Source organism: Crinia signifera, chromosome 9 (genome assembly GCF_055691185.1).
Source record: "Crinia signifera chromosome 9, ASM5569118v1, whole genome shotgun sequence".
Lineage (NCBI taxonomy): Eukaryota > Metazoa > Chordata > Amphibia > Anura > Myobatrachidae > Crinia > Crinia signifera.
In genome coordinates this window covers 21,973,505-22,000,442 of record NC_139225.1, presented here as the reverse complement: position 1 = coordinate 22,000,442, position 26,938 = coordinate 21,973,505, and the positions used below count along the sequence as shown (strand labels likewise).

The 26,938-nt window shown below is 48.8% G+C and overlaps 1 long non-coding RNA gene across 8 annotated transcripts in view; it reads right to left on the bottom strand.

The window, feature by feature from the left end:
• Positions 1–26,938, bottom strand: part of LOC146035212 (uncharacterized) — a 286,716-nt gene that overhangs the window by 40,035 nt on the left and 219,743 nt on the right. For 7 of the 8 annotated variants that reach the window (XR_014460597.1, XR_014460593.1, XR_014460591.1 and 4 more), the window contains 2 exons: positions 25,532–25,707; positions 19,713–20,288 (listed from right to left, as the gene is read on the bottom strand). This is a non-coding gene — a long non-coding RNA (uncharacterized LOC146035212). Of the gene's footprint in view, positions 1–19,712; positions 20,289–25,531; positions 25,708–26,938 lie in introns of those variants that run through there. The other variant, XR_014460598.1, reaches the window with a different exon arrangement.

Below are 26,938 nucleotides of genomic sequence, written 5' to 3'. Positions count from 1 at the left end.
AAATTTTTCATTTTCAGAAGGTATGAAGGAGAAAAAGCACCCCAAAATATGTGCCCCAATTTCTCCCGAGTACGGAAATGCCTCACATGTGACCAAAAAATACCAGTTGGGTGCATGGCAGGACTCAGAACGGAAGGAGTGATTTTTGGATTTTGCGGCTCAGATTCTGGTGGAATTTTGGTGGGTGCTATGTCGCATTAGCAAGACCCCCCAAGCACCAATACAGTGGAACCCCCCCACAAGTCACCCCATTTTGAAAACTACACCCCTCAGGGAATTCATCTAGGGGTATAGTGTACATTTCAAACCCCCAGGGGTTTCACCAATTTTGATACAAGTGGGCAGTGAAAATGAAAAATTACATTTTTTACACAAAAATGCAGTTCTGGCTCGAAATTTTCATTTTCAGAAGGTATGAAGGAGAAAAAGCACCCCAAAATCTGTGCCCCAATTTCTCCCGAGTACGGCAATGCCTCACATGTGACCAAAAAATACCAGTTGGGTGCATGGCAGGACTCAGAACGGAAGGAGTGATTTTTGGATTTTGCGGCTCAGATTCTGGTGGAATTTTGGTGGGTGCTATGTCGCATTAGCAAGACCCCCCAAGCACCAATACAGTGGAACCCCCCCACAAGTCACCCCATTTTGAAAACTACACCCCTCAGGGAATTCATCTAGGGGTATAGTGTACATTTCAAACCCCCAGGGGTTTCACCAATTTTGATACAAGTGGGCAGTGAAAATGAAAAATTACATTTTTTACACAAAAATGCAGTTCTGGCTCGAAATTTTTCATTTTCAGAAGGTATGAAGGAGAAAAAGCACCCCAAAATCTGTGCCCCAATTTCTCCCGAGTACGGCAATGCCTCACATGTGACCAAAAAATACCAGTTGGGTGCATGGCAGGACTCAGAACGGAAGGAGTGATTTTTGGATTTTGCAGCTCAGATTCTGGTGGAATTTTGGTGGGTGCTATGTCGCATTAGCAAGACCCCCCAAGCACCAATACAGTGGAACCCCCCCACAAGTCACCCCATTTTGAAAACTACACCCCTCAGGGAATTCATCTAGGGGTATAGTGTACATTTCAAACCCCCAGGGGTTTCACCAATTTTGATACAAGTGGGCAGTGAAAATGAAAAATTACATTTTTTTACACAAAAATGCAGTTCTGGCTCAAAATTTTTCATTTTCAGAAGGTATGAAGGAGAAAAAGCACCCCAAAATCTGTGCCCCAATTTCTCCCGAGTACGGAAATGCCTCACATGTGACCAAAAAATACCAGTTGGGTGCATGGCAGGACTCAGAACGGAAGGAGTGATTTTTGGATTTTGCAGCACAGATTTTGGTGGAATGAATGGTGGGTGCTATGTTGCACCAATACAGTGGAACCCCCCCACAAGTCACCCCATTTTGCAAAGTACACCCCTCAGGGAATTCATCTAGGGGTATAGTGTACATTTCAAACCCCCAGGGGTTTCACCAATTTTGATACAAGTGGGCAGTGAAAATGAAAAATTACATTTTTTTACACAAAAATGCAGTTCTGGCTCAAAATTTTTCATTTTCAGAAGGTATGAAGGAGACAAAGCACCCCAAAATCTGTGCCCCAATTTCTCCCGAGTACGGCAATGCCTCACATGTGACCAAAAAATACCATTTGGGTGCATGGCAGGACTCAGAAGGGAAGGAGTGATTTTTGGATTTTGCAGCTCAGATTCTGGTGGAATTTTGGTGGGTGCTATGTCGCATTAGCAAGACCCCCCAAGCACCAATACAGTGGAACCCCCCCACAAGTGACCCCATTTTGCAAACTACACCCCTCAGGGAATTCATCTAGGGGTATAGTGTACATTTCAAACCCCCAGGGGTTTCACCAATTTTGATACAAGTGGGCAGTGAACATGAAAAATTACATTTTTTACACAAAAATGCAGTTCTGGCTCAAAATTTTTCATTTTCAGAAGGTATGAAGGAGACAAAGCACCCCAAAATCTGTGCCCCAATTTCTCCCGAGTACGGCAATGCCTCACATGTGACCAAAAAATACCAGTTGGGTGCATGGCAGGACTCAAAAGGGAAGGAGTGATTTTTGGATTTTGCAGCTCAGATTCTGGTGGAATTTTGGTGGGTGCTATGTCGCATTAGCAAGACCCCCCAAGCACCAATACAGTGGAACCCCCCCACAAGTGACCCCATTTTGCAAACTACACCCCTCAGGGAATTCATCTAGGGGTATAGTGTACATTTAAAACCCCCAGGGGTTTCACCAATTTTGATACAAGTGGGCAGTGAAAATGAAAAATTACATTTTTTACACAAAAATGCAGTTCTGGCTCAAAATTTTTCATTTTCAGAAGGTATGAAGGAGAAAAAGCACCCCAAAATCTGTGCCCCAATTTCTCCCGAGTACGGCAATGCCTCACATGTGACCAAAAAATACCAGTTGGGTGCATGGCAGGACTCAGAAGGGAAGGAGTGATTTTTGGATTTTGCAGCACAGATTCTGGTGGAATGAATGGTGGGTGCTATGTTGCACCAATACAGTGGAACCCCCCCACAAGTCACCCCATTTTGCAAACTACACCCCTCAGGGAATTCATCTAGGGGTATAGTGTACATTTCAAACCCCCAGGGGTTTCACCAATTTTGATACAAGTGGGCAGTGAAAATGAAAAATTACATTTTTTTACACAAAAATGCAGTTCTGGCTCAAAATTTTTCATTTTCAGAAGGAATGAAGGAGACAAAGCACCCCAAAATCTGTGCCCCAATTTCTCCCGAGTACGGCAATCCCTCATGTGTGACCAAAAAGTGGCAGGACTCAGAAGGGAAGGAGTGATATTTGGATTTTGCAGCACAAATTCTGGTGGAATGATGGTGGGTGCTATGTCGCATTAGCAAGACCCCCAAAGCACCAATACAGTGGAACCCCCCCACAAGTGACCCCATTTTGCAAACTACACCCCTCAGGGAATTCATCTAGGGGTATAGTGTACATTTCAAACCCCCAGGGGTTTCACCAATTTTGATAAAACTGGGCAGTGAACATGAAAAATTACATTTTTTTACACAAAAATGCAGTTCTGGCTCAAAATTTTTCATTTTCACAAGGAATGAAGGAGACAAAGCACCCCAAAATCTGTGCCCCAATTTCTCCCGAGTACGGCAATGCCTCACATGTGACCAAAAAATACCAGTTGGGTGCATGGCAGGACTCAGAAGGGAAGGAGTGATTTTTGGATTTTGCGGCTCAGATTCTGGTGGAATGAATGGTGGGTGCTATGTGGCATTAGCAAGACCCCCGAAGCACGGTGAAATTATGAACCTAATATTCCATAGATGTGTGGTATATTTTAAAACACTCCTTTATACATAGGCCGGGTTTGTCGGGGCAAGTGTCACACTGGAAAATAGTTTGCTTTCTTATTCCCTTTTTATAGCAAACTTTGCACCTTTTTTGTGTCCTGCCCTTTTTTCCAGTGGAGGGGATTTCATCAGGAAAATGCTGCCCTGGTACAATACGGGGGCCAGTACTAGAAGTACTGGGGCCCTCTGCCTGCTGGTTCCCAAATATTAGGCCCTTTATGACTTCCTCTTGAAAGTGCATAAATGTCCCCCTCTGGCCGGTAGAACGGAATAGCACGTAAGCGTTATACAGTGCCATCTGGATGATATACACGGCCACCTTCTTGTACCAGATTTTTGTTTTCCGCAGGGCACTGTACGGCTTCAGTACCTGATCTGAAAGATCCACTCCGCCCATGTACCTATTGTAATCCAGGATACAATTAGGTTTTGAGGTGTGGGTACTGGTACCTCGTACAGGGACGGAGGTGGTACTGTCTCCGTGAATTGTTGTCAGTATAAGGACATCCCTCTTGTCCTTATATTTGACCAACAACATATTTTCGTTGCATATTCCCCTGCTTTCACCCCTTCTCATTACTTGGGCAATGTGCGTTTTTGGGAGGCCTCTTTGGTTCTTGCGCACAGTACCGCAAGCTGCTGTACCTCTTGAACCAAGGGCCTTAAACAGGGGGATGCTAGTGTAAAAGTTATCCACATAGAGGTGATAACCTTTATTCAGGAAGGGGTGCACTAAATCCCAGACAATTTTCCCACTAACACCTACGAGGGAGGGGGGGCATTCTGGCGGTTGAATTCTTGAATCCTTCCCTTCATAAACCCTAAACCTGTGGGTGTACCCTGAGGTGCTTTCACACAGTTTATACATTTTTATGCCATACCTTGCCCTCTTACTGGGAAGGTACTGGCGGAATTTAACCCTTCCTTTAAAATGTATAAGGGACTCGTCGATACAAATAAATTTTTCAGGGATGTACACCTCTTCAAATTTGGCACTGAAATGATCAATGACCGGCCTGACTTTGAATAGCCGGTCAAAGGTGGGATCATCTCTGGGTGGGCACTGTGCATTATCGGTGTAATGTATAAATTTAAGAATTGTCTCAAATCGAGTCCGGGGCATGGCCATACGGTAAAATGGAGTACTGTACAGAACATCTGTACTCCAATATTGCCTAATTTCTGGCTTTTTTACTATGCCCATATGAAACACCAGACCCCAAAACGTCATCATCTCTACTGCATCTACAGGGGTCCACCTAGCAAATGATGACGTGGGGTTTTGAGCAATAAACTGCTGGGCATATAAATTAGTTTGGTCCACCATTAAATTTATAAAATCATCAGAGAAAAATAATTTGAAAAAGTCAATTTCTCTGAGACCTGTGGAATCAAATTGGATTCCTGGCATGGCCAAAAACTCAGGAACCTGGGGCTCAAAATTGTCTGGTGGTGGGGTCCATACTAGATCAATTATTGGGGGGGGAATCTCAGCTGATCTACGGGGGCGTCTTTGAGGGGGTCCCTCATCACCAGAGGAGGAAGAGGAGCTTAAGACAAATCCTTCAAATTCCCCGCTTGCATCACTGCCTGTGTCAGAGTCAGAGGCAAGCATGGCATATGCCTCCTCCACTGAATACATTCTCCTGGATGACTGGGAGGACATTTGGGAGGACATTTGGGAGGACATTTGGGATGCCATTTTTATTTTTGTGTTACTGGTAGTGAAATGTTTCAACACGTGTATAGTGTAGGGGGGGGTACAAACTTTATTTCAATCCGGGGGGTATGTAGTGTGTAGTGTGTATGTGGTGCAGAAAAAAAAAATACTTTATACCAATAAAAAAAAAAAAAAATGAAGGGGTTAAAAATAAAAAATTGAAGGGGTTAAAAAAAAAAAAAAAGGTCCTGCGCCAAAAATTGAGCACAGATGTTGGTCAGTAACGTCTGTCACTGAACAGCGCTCAAAGGCAACAGGAATCTGATCAAAAAAAAATAAAAAATAGATCAACCCTGTGCCGAAAAAGCTGATCAGTGATGTACGTCACTGATCGGCGCACAGTGGCCACAGGACACCCACAAAATCAGTGTGTGTAAAAAAAAAATTAAAAAAAGACCCCACAGCACTCACAAAAAAAAAAAAAGGTGATCAGTGATGCGACACTGATTACCAGTGAGGGACAGCAGGTGCACAACCTTTGGTGCAACTGACAGTGCAACTGGCAGCAACTGACAGGTATATATATAAAAAAAAAACCTCTGCGCCCCCAAAAAGTTGCTGATCAGCACAGATATACTGATCAGCACAAAAGGGGGGGTAGCAGACACAAAATATACACTCTCTATCACTCTCTGTCACTATCTCTCTCTATCTCTCTATCTCTCACTATCTATCACTCTAGGACACTGCAGCAGCAGCACTGACAGTTATATGTATAAAAAAAAACTGCACCCCCAAAAAGGGGGGGTAGCAGACACAAAATATACACTCTCTATCACTCTCTCTCTCTATCTCTCTATCTCTCACTATCTATCACTATCTATCACTCTATGACACTGCAGCAGCAGCACTGACAGTTATATATATAAAATAAAACCCCTGCACCCCCAAAAAGGGGGGGTAGCAGACACAAATCTCTCTATCTCTCTACCTCTCACTATCTATCACTATCTATCACTATCTATCACTGTATGACACTGCAGCAGCAGCACTGACAGTTATTTATATATAGAAAACCCCTGCACCCCCAAAAAGGGGGGGTAGCAGACACAAAATATAGCTCTCTCTGTCACTATCTCTCTATCTCTCTCTATCTCTCTCTATCTCTCTCTCTATCTCTCTATCTCTCTATCACACTGCAGCAGCAGCAGGAAGTCTCAGGAAGTCAGATCCAGGAAGCGTCCAGCACGCTACAAGCAGTGATAAGGTGATCAGGTAAGGTATTTGCAAGGATCAGGTAAGTATTAGCAAGGATCAGGTCGGTATTCACGGCAGGCAGGCACGGTGACCGTTCTGCACGCTATTCCAGACCGGAATGGCGTCTGCAGCGCAGTCACCGTCAGTTTAAATGTCGCGCCTTGGCTGTGATTGGTCCGTGGGTCCCACGGACCAATCACAGCCTTGGGGGCAGGTGGGGTGAGGGTGGGGTGAGGTGTCATCGTCACCGATGACCCCCTCATGCCCCCTGACGCCCGGCGGTGATTGACACCTGTGTTACCGAGCGTCCGATTCGCTGGTAACACAGGAAAACGCTGTGAATGGCTGTTCACACTGAACAGCCAATCACAGCGATCGCCGACGGGGGGGCGGCATCGCAGCCCCCCCTGGGCATGCAGGGACATGTCTGCTGTCAGGGACAGCAGACATCGTCCCTCTGTCACTGCGTCTCGAGACGCAGTGACAGTTTAAACTCATGACGTACATTTATGCCATGTGTCGGGAAGTACCTCCCGGCCATGACGTAAATGTACGTCAAATGTCGGGAAGGGGTTAAAGTCCCCCAGGATCCATAGCGCACCCTTGGAGTGTTCCTGAATTTTAGAGAACATTTTTCTATTAAATTTCAATTGCCCTGTATTGGGGGCGTAGCAGGAGACCAGGGTCACATCTATCCCATCCAGGAGACCCACCAAGACCAGAAACCTGCCTTCAGGATCGGCGTATTGTTTCGAAACAGAGAAGGAACACGTTGCAGAGATTAGAATGGCCACTCCCGCTTTTTTGCGGGGGCCGTCTGCTGTATAGCAGAGCGGGTATTTGTTATCGTAAAATTTAGGTGGGGCGTTCCTAGCGAAGTGGGTCTCCTGAACGGCCACAACATGGGCTTTTAGTTTGTGGAAATAGGATAACGCCAGCCTCCTCTTATTGGGGGAGTTTAAGCCCTTAGCATTCAGTGATAGAACATTAATCATTGTGGGGGGGTTTGGGGAGATATAGCCCGCCTCTGTTCAGTGTTAGCGTGAATAACCTGTGGTAATCACTGGGAATCAGTAGCTTCTCAAGTAACCTGGGCAAGTGGACACCAGACAGGGGGGACCCAGGGGGGGGAGAGACACGAGGGGGAGGGGGAGGGTTAGGGTAGAGAACAGAAGGAAAGGCCCGAGAAGGGGAGAGAAAGAGAAGAGATAAAGAAAAAACAATTGGCAACTCCATAAGGAGTCGTGGTGGGAGACTACAACGTGGTCGTCCCATCGGGTAGTTCAGGGGGGTAGTGGTCCTAACCCCCATGAGGACAGTTATAGCTAAATTAATGATGCCCTGAACATGAACAAAGAGCAACAAACCCTCGCACAACACTGAGTAACAAAAGGAACAGAGTAGCAGTCCTAGGAGGCAAAATAAGACTATGTGGCTAGACTGAAAAGTAAAGCAAAACAAGCACGTACGTTCTAGACTTATAGGCTAATACTTATGCTAAGTAATAGAGTATTTGCCCCATAATTTGCTAGGGTACCTGGTAGGGTGTAAAAAGAGATTAATAGCACATCGGCCAGCAACAACCCAGACTTTCCTGGTAAATAATATAACTTTATACGTTATACGTTACTCCACAGAGGACCAGTCCTGCTGAAGTCCTCGGGCCGGGGAGGCCTCAGGGGGGGGGGTTCAAGTATGCTCCATTTCGCTAGCAGCTTCATGCCCTCTTCAACGGAGGTGATGGAAATTGTAGAGCCCTCTCTTTGGATGAGAAGTCGAGTCGGGAAAGCCCAGCGGTATAAGATGTTGGCCTTTCTCAAAGCCGATGTGACAGGCTGCAGGGAACGTCTCTTAAGCAGGGTGGCTCTGGAGAAGTCGCCGAAGAGTTGGAGAGGGCCTAGGATCGCCGCGGATTCAGCCGAGGGTCTCGCAGCCTTCAGGAGGGCCTCCTTGATGTGGAAGTAGTGGACCCGCATCAATACATCTCTCGGGGCATCTTCCGGGGCGGATCTAGCCTTGGGAAGCCTATGGATTCTGTCCAACAGGAGGTCAGCAGAGGAGGCCGATGGCAGCAGCTTTCTGAAGACGTCCAAGGCAAAGTCATTAAGGCTACTGTTGGAAATGTTTTCCGGGATGCCCCTGATCTTGAGGTTGTTCCTCCTAGACCTGTCTTCCATATCTGTGATTTTCTCTCGTAGAGCGTTCACTTCTTCCTCTAATGAGGCGTGAGAGTCAATTAGCACGTTGTGGGACTGCACCATCTCTCCCATTTTGTTTTCTAGTGCATCCGTACGTTCCCCTAGGTCATCAATTGAGCGTTGGCAGAATTGTAATGACTGGCGTATTTCGGACGACACCTCGTCTTTCATTTGGGTGAGGAGAATCTTCAGGTTGCCCACTGTCAGTGCAGCGTCGTCTGGGATCTCAGTGCGGTGTGGGGGTCCCGGTTGGGTCTGAGGAGAAGGGGGGCGGCTCTCTAAGAGGGGGGCAGTCTTAGGGGGACCGGTAGGTGACACGCCAGGTCCCTGCCCGCCTCCCGAGCTTCTGGGTGAGGGCTTAAAGAAGGGGACCTGGGGCATTGATTTAGTGACTTTACTTCTTTTGGAGGGCATGATGGGTGTTATAACCCAAAGAGCAGCGGGTTTAGATCAATAAAGACAGGGGTGATTGTTGGCGGCTATTGGCTTTCAGTGGTGGACCAGGAACAGGGCATATGATATCTGGCAGCTCGTGGTTCGGCTAGTCGCGATGTGCCTCATGGGGGGTGGACAGTTGCTTCACATGCCAGGAGCCATATCTGGCGTGTCAGCGGCGGGAGTTGCCTTAGAGCTGACGCTTGTGCTGGGGAGGTGCTCCTATGTAGTACAGCTGCGTGCAGCTCCTAAGGGCCTTGCTTTATTCTGTGGGCCCCGGGCTAAGGTGCCTCCGGGCCAGGCTGGACACTGTGCTCGTCCCAGTCTCTTGCTTGGCAGCCCTCACCTGTTACAAGGCAGTGGAATCAAGTGAGGTCTCAAGTGGGGTCTCTCAGCTGGTGGGCAGCGGGGGGGGTCCCGGGGAGGATCCTGAGTGGACCCTGGGTTCGGGGGCGGCAGGAGTCCCAAGGGGGGTCAGAGACACGTGGTGGCCGGGGGGTGATGGATTGGGTCAGAGTAGGGGGCGCCCAGCGTCAGCCTCCCTTCCTCTGCTGACAGGCTTGTGAGGGGAGAAGGTCTGTGGGGACTCCCAGGCTTCCCCCCGCCTCTACTCACTCCCTGGTGCTGGCTTCCGGGTCTCCTGTGCCGCCGCTCAACGTACGGTGAGGTCTGCCCGGTGATCCGACTCCCCGCCGCCGGGTGACGTTCCGGCCTCGGTGCTACACGGTCCGGGGTGGGGAACCCCCTGCTTTGGTTCGGCGGCTGGGCGCCGTCGCTGGTGCCTCCTCTCCTTCAGGGCGCCAGCCGCAGAGATTTTCTTCGCGGCCGCACGCCGCCCGGATCGGCGGTATAACTCGAGGCCCCGGCTCCGTGCTGCGGCCTAGGCCGCAACCCGCAGGCGCCTCTAAAAAGGCACCCCGGCTCCGCAGCAGCGGCACACAAACACCGGAGCCAGGTGGGGGCACAGGGCAACCGGATTGGGGATGATTCAGGGGCGAAAGGGTAAGAAAATAGCCCCTTTTTGCTCTTTTCTTAGGAGCTCACTCGAGGCACGTCTGCTTGGGTTGCTGTCCAGACCACGCCCCCATGCCTGTGTTTTTCTTTCGAGGTCACAGTTGGTGCAGATCGTATTTCCTCTGCGGCTAATCCATCACCACTGGACTTCGGTGCCTGCCGTGTCGGAGGCTGCAGTTACCCGGGTGATGTCAGCAGTCGAACAAGGGGCGGAGTCCGCAGATGCTCCACAGAGTCCACACCACGGCAGCTGCGAGCACTCCCCAAAGCGGCCATGTCAAGCAGGGGGATATCCCCGGCGGCTGAGGGTACCGGCCTCGCAGAGCGTGGATCCGGCATGCCGGCTCCTTTACCTTCAGCCGAATCAGAAATCCCGGCTACGTCTGCTGACGAGCACGGAGGCTCCTCCATCGATGGTGAGAACGACGAATTTTCTGTGTGTGCAGCATCCCTTTTACACTCTTCCGCTAGCACTGGGGAATTTGGGTCCCCCTAGCGCCCGCACGAATTTGCGAGGTTGGTGGCGTGCGCTGTAGCTAAGCAGGTTGAGGGATCCAAGTGCACCCAGAGTGGGAAGGCCCCATCAGGTTAAGGGAGGTCAAAATACATAATTAGAAGGGGCCAGTTTTTGGTAGACCTTTTCACACTAACCACATATGCGGGAAAAGACTTTGCAAGGCCAGACGGTCCTCAGCCAAGGGTGAGTTCGCTTGCCAGGGTTTTAGCAATTGGCTTAAAGGGGGTTGCCTGTTAGTAGCCTCGTGTTACTCAGCACCAGGCCCGATGAAGTCGTGAACATACTACATTACTTGTTCCCGGTTAACGTCACGTTCATAATGACAAGGACAGCGCATGGCGTGATGACTATGTAAAGTGTTGTCATACTCACGAGGGGTCCAAACCCATCTTAAAGGGTGCAAACACGTTGACATTCAGCTGAGATCATTGGTAGGGGCCTGCCTTCGGTGTAGCCTCTAGGCAAGAAGCCCTTTACAAGGGGGAAACACGGGGTGAGATCCGGCAGCAAAGAGAAGCACTTTGCCTTTCATGACGGCAATTGTGACCAAGGGGCAAAATGTAGTTTATGTGGGGCAGGTCACCCCAAAAATTTTTATAGACCTGCCGCAAGCAATGCAGATCAGGGCGGGGTCGGCGCTGGCAGCCCGAGGTGACGAGACCAAAAGGTGCTGGCGGGAATCTAATGGGGCAGAATGGCGGGGCCTTTCCCAGTCTGACCCGCTGATTGGGATTTGTTTCTCCCCTCTGGGGGTGCTCCCTAAGAAAACCCCGGGCAAATATAGACTGATTCAGCACCTTTCTTAACCCCACGGGGCGTCCATCAATGACGCCATCCCCAAGCAACATTGTAGCATCCACTACCAATTTGTTCGATGAGGTTCTAGGCATGGTCCGGGGCTTTGGCAGTGGGGCCCTAGTGGCTAAATCGGACATAGAGTCGGCTTTCAGGCTCCTCCCCCTACACCCAGAGTCCTTCAGACGGGGGATATTATTGACAAGTGTTTGCCCATGGGATGCGCGGTATCCTGCTCCTACTTTGGGAAATTCAGTTCCTTTCTGCACTGGTACATCCATGACGTCACAGGCTGTAGTGGCGTGGCGCATTATTTGGATAATTTTCTCTTTGTGGGGCCAGGCGGGCAGGGCACGTGTGCACACATCCTGGCATCCGCCATCAATGTCCCGGCGTCTTTAGGGGTCCCCATTGCCGCAGATAAGACGGAGGGCCCTGCCATGGTTCTGTCTTATCTGGGCATTGACATAGACACTGCAGCAGGTTGCTGCCGGCTCCCTGAGGACAAGGTTTGCAAGCTGCAGGCTCTCATTACTGAATGCAGGGAAAAGAAGAGAGTCAGGTTGCAGCTCATACAATCTTTACTGGGCTCTTTCAATATAATTAATGCATGTCGCATTATCCCGATGGGTAGGGTGTTTTGCCATAAGCTAGAAAGGTCCACGGCGGGTGTTAGGCACCCTCATCACACCGTCAGACTATGTGGGGAGACGCGGGACGACCTTTTAGTTTGGTCAGTTTTTCGTGAGCAGTCAATAGGGAGCTCATCTGGCCTTCTGACCCCGCCTCCAACGTTGAACTGCAGCTGTTCACTGACGCGGCGGGATCCACGGGTTTCGGGGCGTACTTCCATGGGGAGTGGTGCGCCTCGAAGTGGCCTCAGTCGTGGGTTGATCGTGGTTTCACGGTCAACCTGCTGCTTCTTGAGCTTTTCCCGATTTATAGTTTCTGCAGAGCTGAAAGAGGTGCTCCCTGCTAGCTAACCAGAACATAGTGTTCTGGTGTGATAACCTTGGGGTGGTGCATGCCATTAATAATCAGAGGGCGGCTTCCCCAAGGCTTTGTGTCTGCTACGGCACTTAGTTCTGCTCTGCTTACGGCATAACATACAGTTCAGGGCCAGGCATGTCCCGGCGGTGGATAACAACATAGCGGATGCCCTTTCGAGGTTTAAGTTTGCGAGGTTTCGCGAGTTGGCCCCCGAGGCTTTGCCACTTGGGCTTAATTGTCCCCCCTTTTGTGTGGCAGGTCATAGAGCCGGCATGACAGACCTGGCTCTTCTGTCTTTGGCCCCTTCCACTCGTAGAACTTATGGGGCCGCATGGCAGGACTGGGTGGAGTTTCAGGGCTCCCCCGAGGCTAGTGGTGAGTCGGTCGAGGACCGGGTACTCGCTTTTGTTTGGGATCACCATAGGCGGGGCAGGTCAAAGTCGGCTATGGCGGCGGCGTTTGGCAGGCATCGCTTTCTATTCGCGCTTACGCGGCGATCCCGACCCCACGAGGTCTTTTGTATTGTCCAGAGCCATGAAGGGTTGGACACGGGTGCGTCCAGTTCCCCCGGATTCACGCAAACCCATAGACATGAGTATGCTGGGGGACCTGGGGGGTTGTTTGGCTAAGGTTGCTGAGAGCGAATACGGAGTTGCACTGTTTAAGGTTGCATTTACATTTGCGTTTCATGGCGCTTTTCGCATCAGCGATCTGGTGGCAGCCAGCAAACTCTCCCGCACTGGCATCCTAGGGGAGGATGTAATATTCCGTGAAGGACAAGTGCTATGCGAGATTAAGCGGTCCAAAACGGATCAGATGGGCAGGGGCCACTGGGTTACCCTTAATGCACAGGCTGAAGCGGCCGTGTGTCCGGTTTCCTTAGCTAAGGAATATAGCTCCCGCAGACCAGAGGCCGACTTGCAGTTTTTGGCGCACGTTGATGGGCTACCGCTGACCCGATTCCAGTTTGCGGCTGTGTTTCGGCAATGTTTGGTAGAATTGGGTCTGCGGGAGCAGGATTTCGGAACGCATTAGTTTCGAATTGGGGCTGCTACTTGCGCAGCAGTGGCAGGAGTATCACCTTCTGCCATTCAGGCAGTTGGCAGGTGGAAATCCTGCCATAAGAGTTATGTAAGAATAGATAAGTTAGATAAGTTGTAGTTCAAGCGCCTGTTGCGCCGGCTCAAAAACGATTGTTTACAATCGGTTCTGGAATGACTAGCGTTCCGGAATTGACGGTGTGAAGGGAATTTTTTACTTTTTCCTTCATTGTGGACTAATTCAATTGGCTGTCCCCTAAAGTTCACAGAAGGTTTTTTAAGTTTTTCACCTTCACTTGGGCCGTAGTTATGCATTTTGTTGTGTTAAAGTATATCATGATGTTAACCACTAGGTTTTCTCTTTTGCAGCCCCTCCCCCTTCCGATATGGCTCTGGGTAGGGTCTGGTTCGTAGGGCACTCTTTTAATTTTTGGGCTGCTAGGCACCCACTAGCCTCCAGTGCTCCTGTTCTGGAGAAGGCACTCGCTGTTAGCTGGTTTGGAGTCATGGGTCTCCTTTGGGATAGTCTATGGGAGCTGTTATCCGCCAAAGCCCGTAAGTGGGGCCGCCCCGATGTTCTGGTGATTCATTTAGGTGGCAATGACCTGGTCAAGAGGACGGGCATTGAGCTCTCCATTAAGATTAAGACAGACTTTGTGCGTCTGGTGGACCTCTGGCCCGGTGTGAGGATTGTGTGGTCCGACATAATTCCCCGCATTAACTGGCGGGGTTACCGGAATGTGTCAGCAATCGAGAGGGCCATGATGAAGTTGAACCATGCGGTGTCTAAGCATGTTGTGGCTCAGGACGGCAAGGCGGTTAGACATCCTACTATTGTTAAGGACTCTGTGGTTTTGTACAGGCCAGATGGCGTACATCTTCCTGACTCAGGCATGGCAGGTTTTTGGAGGATATTTTCTCTAGTTTAGGTTAGTTTAGCGTAGGTTGTTATTTGTTTGGTATGGCGGGGCCTGGTTACGCGTGGTGACCCTGCGGGGTCTTTGCAACACAGGCTGTGGCGAGAAGGCGCTCTTGACCAGCAAGCAGGTGGGGTGTCAGGTGGTCTCTGTGCGGTATTGCCCCCCCTTTGCCAAGAAGGCGGGCGAGTCCCCAGCTCCGGCTGGGGGCGTTGGCCTTCATGGAAGGTCCACGTCATGCAATAGAAGGGGGCGGTATGTCCATCACAGCGCAGGCTGTACCCACAAGAAGGGGTGTGGCCATTGGCGGGCGCTGAGGTCGCTACCATGGCAACACCCGCGTTTATGGTGCTGGTCTCAAGCGCTTTCTTTGCCATCCCTTATACAAATAGGGGTCATACCACTTAAATAAACAACTATGACCTTTTTAACCTTACGCAGTTGGTGTCAGTGTCGTTATTTTTAGATAAGGTGTTTGTGTCATTTATTTCTAGGCATAAGAGTTAAGTAATGGTACGAGTTAACAACAACATAATAACATAATTCAATCGGCGCCTTAAGGGTTTGCGGGGCTCCCGCGGAGGCAGCGTGATGTTGTGGCTTGATGCTTTCTAACGGCGCAATGGAATGCGTGCGCCCCCCCCCCCCCGTAATGAATTGGGGGCGTGGCTAACATGTGTTGGCATGTTTCATTTGAAAAGAAAAAACTTCAAAAATAAGACACTATATAAGACACTAACGGAACCTGCTGCGCTATATAAGACGTTGTAACGTAATCTGCTGCGCTATATAAGACGCTGTAACGTAATCTGCTGCGCTATATAAGACACTGACGGAATCTGCTGCGCCATATAAGACACTAACGGAACCTGCTGCGCTATATAAGACGCTGTAACGTAATCTGCTGCGCTATATAAGACACTGTAACGTAATCTGCTGCGCTATATAAAACACTGACGGAATCTGCTGCGCTATATAAGACACTAACGGAATCTGCTGCGCTATGTAAGACGCTGTAACGGAATCTGCTGCGCTATATAAGACGCTGTAACGGAATCTGCTGCGCTATATAAGACGCTGTAACGGAATCTGCTGCGCTATATAAGACACTGTAACAGAATCTGCTGCGCTATATAAGACACTGACGGAATCTGCTGCGCTATATAAGACACTGTAACAGAATCTACTGACCTATATAAGACACTGACGGAATCTGCTGCGCTATATAAGACAGTGTAACGGAATCTGCTGCGCTATATAAGACACTGTAACGGAATCTGCTGCGCTATATAAGACACTGACGGAATCTGCTGCGCTATATAAGACACTGTAACAGAATCTACTGACCTATATAAGACACTGACGGAATCTGCTGCGCTATGTAAGACAGTGTAACGGAATCTGCTGCGCTATATAAGACACTGACGGAATCTGCTGCGCTATATAAGACACTGACGGAATCTGCTGCGCTATATAAGACACTGTAACGGAATCTGCTGCGCTATATAAGACACTGTAACGGAATCTGCTGCGCTATATAAGACAGTGTAACGGAATCTGCTGCGCTATATAAGACACTGTAACAGAATCTGCTGCGCTATATAAGACAGTGTAACGGAATCTGCTGCGCTATATAAGACAGTGTAACGAAATCTGCTGCGCTATATAAGACAGTGTAACGGAATCTGCTGCGCTATATAAGACACTGACGGAATCTGCTGCGCTATATAAGACACTGTAACAAAATCTGCTGACCTATATAAGACACTGACGGAATCTGCTGCGCTATATAAGACACTGACAGAATCTGCTGCGCTATATAAGACACTGATGGAATCTGATGTGCTATATAAGATGCTGACAGCTGTAAATAAATATACCTGGGGTGACAGCAGCAGCCAGAGAGATTCACCACCCCCCGAAATCTGCTGCGCTATATAAGACAGTGTAACGGAATCTGCTGCGCTATATAAGACACTGACGGAATCTGCTGCGCTATATAAGACACTGTAACAAAATCTGCTGACCTATATAAGACACTGACGGAATCTGCTGCGCTATATAAGACACTGATGGAATCTGATGTGCTATATAAGATGCTGACAGCTGTAAATAAATATACCTGGGGTGACAGCAGCAGCCAGAGAGATTCACCACCCCCCGGAATCTGCTGCGCTATATAAGACAGTGTAACGGAATCTGCTGCGCTATATAAGACACTGTAACAGAATCTGCTGCGCTATATAAGACACTGTAACGGAATCTGCTGCGCTATATAAGACACTGTAACGGAATCTGCTGCGCTATATAAGACACTGTAACGGAATCTGCTGCGCTATATAAGACGCTGTAACGGAATCTGCTGCGCTATATAAGACACTGTAACAGAATCTGCTGCGCTATATAAGACACTGACGGAATCTGCTGCGCTATATAAGACAGTGTAACGGAATCTGCTGCGCTATATAAGACAGTGTAACGGAATTTGCTGCGCTATATAAGACACTGTAACAGAATCTGCTGCGCTATATAAGACACTGACGGAATCTGCTGCGCTATATAAGACAGTGTAACGGAATCTGCTGCGCTATATAAGACGCTGTAACGGAATCTGCTGCGCTATATAAGACACTGTAACGGAATCTGCTGCGCTATATAAGACACTGTAACAGAATCTGCTGCGTTATATAAGACACTGACGGAATCTGCTGCGCTATATAAGACAGTGTAACGGAATCTGCTGCGCTATATAAGACAGTGTAACGGAATCTGCTGCGCTATATAAGACATAAGACAGTGTAACGGAATCTGCTGCGCTATATAAGACACTGACGGAATCTGCTGCGCTATATAAGACGCTGTAACGGAATCTGCTGCACTATATAAGACACTGTAACAGAATCTGCTGCGCTATATAAGACAGTGTAACGGAATCTGCTGCGCTATATAAGACGCTGTAACGGAATCTGCTGCGCTATATAAGACACTGTAACGGAATTTGCTGCGCTATATAAGACACTGACGGAATCTGCTGCGCTATATAAGACACTGTAACAGAATCTGCTGACCTATATAAGACACTGACGGAATCTGCTGCGCTATATAAGACACTGACAGAATCTGCTGCGCTATATAAGACACTGATGGAATCTGATGTGCTATATAAGATGCTGACAGCTGTAAATAAATATACCTGGGGTGACAGCAGCAGCCAGAGAGATTCACCATCCCCCCCTCTCCCGGGCCCCACGAATCACCCAAACCACAAGTTTATTACTAAGTTTTTTAAAATCATTAGTTAGCTTTAAAAAAAAATAAAAGAAATCCACCTTCAAAACCTTCTCCTCCAGGCCACAGCCAGCGTTTGGGAAGGCTGTTGAGTGTTGACGCAGCTGTAGCCAGGGAGGAGGTAGTGAGCCAGGTGACAGGTGACTGGTTCTGGGAGGAGTCGAGTGCTGCTGCGCTGCCCGGAAGCCGGACCGAGCAGCAGCAGCAGCAATTTAGACAGGACAGAACGAGGACTGGAGTCAGCCGCCCGGACGGTGCACTTGGCGGCAGGGAACGCCGGGCGAGCAGGGCAGGAGGCGGGCGCCGGGCAGGGCAGCTGCCGCGCACGCTGCCTGCTGCCCGCCATTACCACTATTTAGTATGATCCTTATGCAGGGATCATTTGCGGAGGGGGGGGCGGGCCGGTGGCGCCATTCGACCAATAGCCGCCCGGAGCATGAGCTCCGGTGGCTCCGCCCTCCCTACGCCTCTGCATACTAAGCAGATATACGTCACCCCACATCCATCAAACATTACCAGCACACACAGCCGTCACCAACATTACAATGCCAACCCACTCTGCCATCACTGACATTACATCAGCACCCACTGCACCACTACCTGCACACACTGCATCACTACACCACTATTGCTGACATTTCACTCTCTGCACACACAGGAAACTCACACATCACACTGCATCACTACATAGAATAAGGCAAGTAGCACTAACTGCATAACTGCATATACCCCCATATCAGCACAGACTGAATAAAAGCATATACCCCCATATCAGCACACATTGCATATATACCTTCACATCAGCACACACTGAATAACTGCATATACCCCCATATCAACACAGAATGAATAACTGCATATACCCCCATATCAGCACACATTGCATATATACCTTCACATCAGCACACACTGAATAACTGCATATACCCCCATATCAACACAGAATGAATAACTGCATATACCCCCATATCGGCACAGAATGAATAACTGCATATACCCCCATATCGGCACAGAATGAATAACTGCATATACCCCCATATCGGCACACATTGCATAACTGCATATACCCCCATATAAGCACACATTGCATAACTGCATATACCCCCATATCGGCACACATTGCATATATACCACCACATCAGCACACACTGAATAACTGCCAGTGGCGTAACTATAGTCCCGCAGCCCCCACGGTGGCGGGGAGGCGCTAAGAAGGTGTGGGCGCCAGGGGGGTCTGCGGGACTATAGGCTCTCCCGGCTCTGGCTGCAGTGCTAATATAATAAGTGACACTCAGAAAATGGCTGCCCCCATATAGCAGACGACTTTTAAGGTTGCTAGAGGAGGCCACGACCTCCTCTAGCATCCTCAAAAACGGTCTGCATTATGGGTGCAGCCATTTTTTGAGTGTCACTTATTATATTAGCACTGCAGCCGGAGCCGGGAGAGCCGGGGACCCGACAGATCCGCCTTTCCGGGTTAGAGGCAGCGGCGCCGGCGGCAAAGGGGTAAGGAAGGTGTTAATATTTCTGGGGGGGGGGGGGAGTGTTAAGTTGTGCGGTGGGGGCTCCTGGCGGGGGGGCTCTGGATATGTAGTTATGCCACTGATAACTGCATATACCCCCATATCAGCACACATTGCTTATATACCACCACATCAGCACACACTGAATAACTGCATATACCCCCATATCAGCACACATTGCATATATACCACCACATCAGCACACACTGAATAACTGCATATACCCCCATATCAGAACACATTGCATATATACCACCACATCAGCACACACTGAATAACTGCATATACCCCCATATCAGCACACATTGCATATATACCAACACGTCAGCACAGACTGAATAACTGCATATACCCCCATATCAGCACACATTGCATATATACCCCCATAGAAGCACAGGCTGAATAACTGCATATACCCCCATATCAGCACACATTGCATATATACCACCACATCCGCACACATTGCATATATAATACAACATCAGCACACACTGAATAAGTGCATATAGCCTCATATCAGCACACACTACATATACCACTACATCAGCATACCTACCAACATGACCCTCTTCAGGAGGGACACAATGCTCTGTTCCTGGACTTTCCACTTATGTATGATTACCATCACCTGTGGTAAAACACCTTACTTTTCAATTAACCAGTCCCACACAGGTGAAGGCAATCCATCAATTAAGAGGAAAGTCCAGGAACAGAGCATTGTGTCCTTCCTGGCATAGGTCATGTTGGGACTGGTATGCTATATAAATAAGACCCCGGTTAGACTCAAAAAGATACCCCAAAAAGACTCTGTGCGTTAATTGCCCATTTATGTGATTACATTATTTTAACAGTTCTTGTTTAAAACACATAATATCGCATAATAGAATATACCCTCACAGATTTCCCCTTAGAAGGCCCCAGCCATTTCCTGTCATTATGACATCACAGGACGCATCACAATGCAGCTGAGTTCCGTGTGATGTCACGCACAGCTACAGTTTCAGCCATTTGAAAGGTAGTTTTCAGAGGAGAAAGACACAAAAATGAAGTGTTCGTGTTTCTGGACATTTTTAGTTCTAGGATTATTTATTACAACTGGCAAAGAAACAACTACTGTGACGTCTGAAGTCCCATGCGTAGGATTCTCTACAGACCATGCCCCGACAACAGACCATGCCCCGACAACGGAAGGTACCGACATTTCTGTAGACACAGGATTGACGATTGCCATTACCTGTGTCGCTGTTGCAACTCTTGCAGTTAACATCGCCGCCTTGTATTACATCTGCAAAAGAGAAAAATCAGCTATAAAGTCAGAACCTGACATTGAGACTGGATGTAACAACAGCGGGAGCATGGATGAAGAGGACAGCGGGAGCATAACAGAAACAGACGGCATTGATACAGTCAGAGAGGAAACACCAGAGAAACCCCAAAAACATGTTTGGTTTATGAATGAAGAGGAGTCGCTGAAGAAGGCAGAAAAAGATGCGAATGCAATCAGATTACCACATACAAGATATAAAACCAAGAGGAAGAGACAAATCTGCTGCATGAATTAAAGCAACAGCTCTGGCTTGGGAACCAAAAAGAGACCCAAATACAGGCTTGGGAACCAAAAAGAGACCCAAATACAGGCTTGGGAACCAAAAAGAGACCCAAATACAGGCTTGGGAACCAAAAAGAGACCCAAATACAGGCTTGGGAACCGAAGACAAAGAGACCCACATACAGGCTTGGGAACCGAAGACAAAGAGACCCACATACAGGCTTGGGAACCGAAGACAAAGAGACCCACATACAGGCTTGGGAACCGAAGACAAGGAGACCCACATACAGGCTTGGGAACCGAAGACAAAGAGACCCACATACAGGCTTGGGAACCGAAGACAAAGAGACCCACATACAGGCTTGGGAACCTGAGACAAAGAGACCCACAAAACAGGCTTGGGATCCTGAGACAAAGAACCCCCCCCCCCTACCCCCCCCCCCCCCCCCTCCCCACCCGTGGCTGTTACTGCATGGCTATCGGGCGTGGCCCCTTGGCGATGGGGTTACCAGTTATTTAAGAATTGGTAGTGGCACAGCCACCATGGACCAACGCAGTATTCATTTTGTTGTTGACTTGTTAAGTTAGAACCATCTATATGCGCTGTTGTGATAGAATGCACTGACAACTTTCAGCTTCATTTGCAAAACATCTATTATTCCATATAAATAATTCAGAAATCACACCAAAAGTTGTGCAAAGATTAGGGCCATTTCTAGGCCATTTGGCTCCCAAAAAAAAATATGACATTTGCTGCCCAAACACATGTATACAATATTCTGTGTCAGATCTACAGCAGACAGCAATGGGTTAATGTTCTCAGAGACCAGACACCCTGGGTGAGATTTAATAGGATGAGAGATTCAGAAAGTGAGAGATTTGGTGAGAAATCTCCAGTTTTTTTAAAGCGGCAATCATTTACACTGCTAAACCAGTTTGATTTTGCAGTATAAATGATTGCCGCTTTAAAAAAAAAACTGGAGATTTCTCACCAAATCTCTCACTTTCTGAAAATCTCATCCTAATAAATCTCACCCACTGTGTGGTTTGTATGTTACTCTACTTTCCCAATTTTGAAAAAGCATCTCAGAGATATTGTGAAGGGGACACCTGGAAACATATACTGCGACATCTGAGAGGCAAATCATATAATGACTTACCAAATTCAGATGCGCCCCAAAGCAGTAAAGGCCCCCATACTCTCGGTGATTTATCTGCAATTTGGGTTCTTTTCCTGTGATTGATTGCTGCAAAGAACCCAAACTGCAGGTGACTGACAGCACGGCACTGTCACATCGCACGGGACCCTCCAAATCGCCCCTGTTTGAGAAGTAATCCCCAGGATTGCTTCTGAGCCAGGCCTGCTTGGCTAGGATTGCATGCAAAATATATATCGCATGCAAAAGGACCGCATCCAATACGCCGCATGTGATCCTGCCGCCCGGAGGAGAAGTCACGACAGTGTTTGGGAGCCTTTAGATCTACTGTATTTGTGGAAGAAACGACACTGCTACTTGTTTATCTATCTTGTTTTCAATTAGTTTCCTATAAGTGGCCAGGGGTGGACAATTATTTCAGCTGGCGGCCACTTAATCATACTTGCCTACATTCTGGCTGCCCTTTCCGGGAGAGGGCTGCCAGCTCAGGGGGTGGGGGGCGGAGACACACGGGTGGCTATTTGAATGTCGGCGTGACCAGAACGATTGTGCTGTTTTTAGCCACGCCCCGACATGCAATGCCATTTTTAAGACATTGCACTGCGGTGGGTGGGGCTAAAATTGCGCAATTCACAGCATTTGACCTGCGGAAATCCCCCCGCCCCCCGCCGAGGGGGGTCGTGGGGGGGGGGGTGCGCGGGAGCCGGACGGCTTTGCGGGAGGGTTGACCCTCTTTCTGGGGGGGCCGGGATTTAACCGAAGTGCAACCCTGCACTTAATACTTCCAGCAGATATTTGAGGGCACTCCAGAAATAGGGGGTGTGGTCACTCAAAAGGGGGTGTGTCTTTTGAATGTATTGTAGCACACCATATACCCCTTTTACACATCATGTAACACAATAGTAGGCCCCTTATACTTGCCCCTTACATTAGTAATGTCACACACCTGCCCCCATTAGTAATGTCACACACCTGCCCCCATTAGTAATGCCACACACCTGTCACTCTTTAGACATTACAAACACCTGTGTGCCAGCCTTGAAAAATGGCGCCAATTGCTGCCCCATGCAGTCACGGCAACTCACCCATCCTCGGCGGAGGTGCTACAGCTGTAGTGGCATGAGGGGAGTGGGCGGCTTGGCATATGTGTCCTGGGGCGGAGTTGGGGCAGCTGTCTCCCCGCCTGTATACAATAAATAGCATTGTATGACATACAATGATGTTTTACGCATCCTCCAACGTTTTCATACCCCCACTATCCACGTGGGCGTGGAGTTGATTTTATATAGTGTGGCGAGCACAGCGAGCCACCGAGCCCGAAGCATGGCGAGCCCCGCAATGGGACGCGGATTACTTTACATGTATTACCTATTTAATATAGTTCTTTTGAAAAAATACACATAGAAAAACCAGGCGCTCCTGCGGGATATGAATTCTGTACTGCATAGCTTGTCTACCGGGTTCCGGATTAAAAAATCTACAGTGTCTAGATAGACCGCCAATGGGTAGACAACAAATGGTAGACATGCACATGTCGTCAGTGAAAAAATGTCAACATGTAAGTGGTCAACACAAAAAAAAAAAGGTCGACATAAGTGTGGTGTCATTGTCATACAATGTTACATGACAAAGTTATCCATTGTGATGTCACTGTCACCGTTTAGACCTGTGTAGCACAATATTGGTTGGTAGTGGATTAATCACTGTAACCAGGGCTGATGCCATCACAAGTACAGATAAGGTGTCCTCTGCTGCCATCTAGTGTTTCAGGACCTATGCTGTATCCTTGAGAATAGAAAGTGTGGCGAGCCACTGAGCCCGAAGCGTGGCGAGCGGACGCGGAATACATGTTAAGTAATCCGTGTCTCCTCGCGGGGCTCTCTGCGCTACGGGAGCGTGTTCCTCGTCCGCTCGCCATGCTTCGGGCTCGGTGGCTCGCCACACTTTCTATTCTCAACTCCACGCCGACGTGGATAGTGGGGGTATGAAAAGGTAGGAGGACGCGTACGGCCGCCACTTGCCACGCTTCGGGTTGGCGTTGATCGTGGGGTGGGGTTAACAATTGGGGGGGGCCATTTCACACTTCAGGGTGGGTATTTGGGGTCTGTGGGCCATTTAACATTGTTCCCTATGTAAAATCGCGGTAATCGCGTCGGTCGCATCGCATGCGTTTTTTGTCCGCATGCGATGCGACCGACGCGATTTTTTTCCTTGCGATGCCTAAGATCAAAATCGTGGGCGCCGTTCTAGGAAACAAGTACCGATATAGGTGCCGTTGCCTCCCCTATAATCTGCAAACAGTGGAACACTTCACTGCTGCATACCCATAAAATGCTGGGTATACTCCTGATGCTGCTCCCTGCACACTCCCCTCCCCATTGGAACGCCTCGGTGACTGTGATAGTCCCCAAAGGCGTTTGTACAGCAGCCCTGCACATATGCAAATACGCATATGCGCAGAGCCCCACCATCGGTCCCCGGAGCGAATACTCAGGGGACCAAGTAGAAATGTATCAGGCTCATTGTGGGGAGGGGGGGTCTTGCAGGTGACAGCCGAGGAATAAAATGAAGGCCTAATTTATTCCATGCTTGTTAGCTATCACCTGTCCCGATGTATGACACGGCCTATTGGGACTGGTTGCATGAGGATACGTCTGTGTCTGTTACAACCCACCCGCTGCCACAATTCATATACAGAGGCACAAGGAAAGTAACTTGGGAGTGGCTGTCAGTGGGGGAGGCGTGTCTTTGCCAGTAACTGAGCTGCACTATCTCTGGCAGCAATGGCCATTCTGCACCTTCCATGTCCAATTATGCACCGACAGTGCGCACATCAGACACTTTGTGCTGCAGCTGGTTGAACAATTAAAATAATTTATGAATGATTTAATAGGCAAAACCAGCGCTTGTGGCTTCCAATAATAAAATATTGGGACAAACACAAGAATCCTGTCCCTCACCACGCAACGGAGTCTAAAGGCAGGGTTAGTGTGGCCCACATGGTACAGGGGAACCCAGGGTGGGCCCCACTGCCTGGGAATCCACCTCCTTCTCTAGGGATCAGGTTCCAGCCTGACAGTTGGCCACACCCCTTTTGGAGATTGGCCACACCCATAAACATGGGCCCCGACCACTACATTTCCCTAATGGGCCCTTCATGTTCCAGTCCAACACTGCTTAGGTGACATATAAACACAATTTACTTAATTTAATATGGGGCAGATTTATTAATTCAGGTGAAGTGATAAAGTAAAAGGTGATAATTCAGCAGCCACTCACGGGCAGATTTATTAAGCTCGGTGAAGTGATAATATGGCTGGTACTTTATCACCGACCAATCAGCTCCTAACAATGAAGTTACAGGATTGGTTTGAAAAACAACAGGTAGGAGCTGATTGGCCAGTGATAAAGATCAGACTTCACCGAGCTTAATAAATCTACCCCTCAATTCCCTGTAACCTGGCAGTTAGGAGCTGATTGGTTGGCATCTCCGTCCACCCCACCAAGCTTAATAAATGGGCATGCATGAGACTTGCCCACTTGACAAAGCTGGTAATCTGGCATTGAATAGTGTTTGGGGGCACCCCGAATGACGTGATCACTCACCCACGCCACCGATGCTGCCACGCGTTTTGATGCCACGCCCCCGCTTCACCGACTGAGCTCCGCCTCCCGCATGGATGATTATAATACACAGAAGAAAGCTAGCACATGGCAAGCTCAATGCGTGTTCTATATACAGCCATCCCTCCGCAATGCTCCCGTAAGTGGCTCCACGTCTCCGGCACTGACAGAGTTAACCGGTAACTTATCTCCACTTACTCTAATCTGATCTCCCGTTTAGTCCTTTCATTTCTGTATCTTCTCCTTCAGGGGCCTCCAGTTTATCAGTCGTATCCTCTGTTTTCTTTTATCTGATTCCGCAGATCGCCCAATTATTGCCTCTAATCTGAATCCTCAGCCAGGTTTTTGATGTGTTTTGATGTCGGAGCTGAGCACTGTGGGAACAGATAGGGGATTACTTTTTGGCAAAATCAATTACTCACATTTCACGAAGCTAAAAATAGAATTCCCATTACAGAGATTGGACATCTTCAAATATTTAGCAGGGAGGCAGAATGTGACATGGGTCTCACATCGCCCGTGGAGTGCTGCCACTAATCGGCACATTACAGAGACGTCCTGTCCGCTACAGACAGCCGGGAACGCTCACTCACCCTTGTGCAGGCCGGAAAGGGCAAGTTCTCTATCCCGGTGGGCAATATGGGAACACAGTCAGCAATGAGACTGAGGGAACATGAATTATCCCAGCACATGCAGTATTAACACATAAAGGGGCCTATTTAAACAAAAAAATGTCTATTCCCATGAATATACCGTGGAAATAATATTTTTCGCTTGATTCCGGCACCTGGCAATATAAGAAAAGCCTGACGCAGGTGATATTAATGCTACTGGGCAATAGCTCCGCAGACCCTATGGTCGCGGGGAGACGCTGAGTAAGTGTGGGCAACGGGGTCTGCGGGGCTATCGATGCGCTGCACTGCTGCCGAGACCAAGCTTACCCCTCTGCTTGCCGCTGCCGGGACCCGCAGATCTACTTGTCTGCAGTGCCGGCTCTCCTTCTGGCTGGCTCCTGCTTATGAAAAATAGCCCACACAAAATGTCGTCCCCCTTACAGCAGACACTTTTTCAGGATTCGAGAGGCGGCGGCCTCCTCTTGCATCCTAAAGAACGGTTTGCTTTTAGAGGCAGCCATTTTGCGAGGGTCATTTTCATTATTCATTAGAAGGAGCCAGCCAGGAGGAGCCCCAAAACCGCAGACAAGTAGATCTAGGGATCCTGGCCACTGACCCGGTGGTGGCGGCAAGCAACGGTGTAAGGTAGGGTTGGGGTGGGGGTGGCTTTATTTTACCAGTGGAGGTGGAGGCAGGCTTTATTTTATGGGGAGGGGTGGCGTTGCCGAAATTTCCTGGGGGGGGGTGCTCATTTTATAGTTATGCCACTGATACTGGGCATGTTCAGAGTTATATATTTGGATGCATGGAAATACACCAGGGAAGGACTTTGTAGCTGCAGATGGGCAACCAAAGGTGATGCAGTCACCATCCTGGCGGTCAGGATGTCGGAGTTGAATATACCGGCGCAGGCATCCTAACTGCTGTCAGAACACCGGGACAGTAACTTCGAAAAGAATCAGGACCCCGAAGGCAGACAATGGCTGCCAGC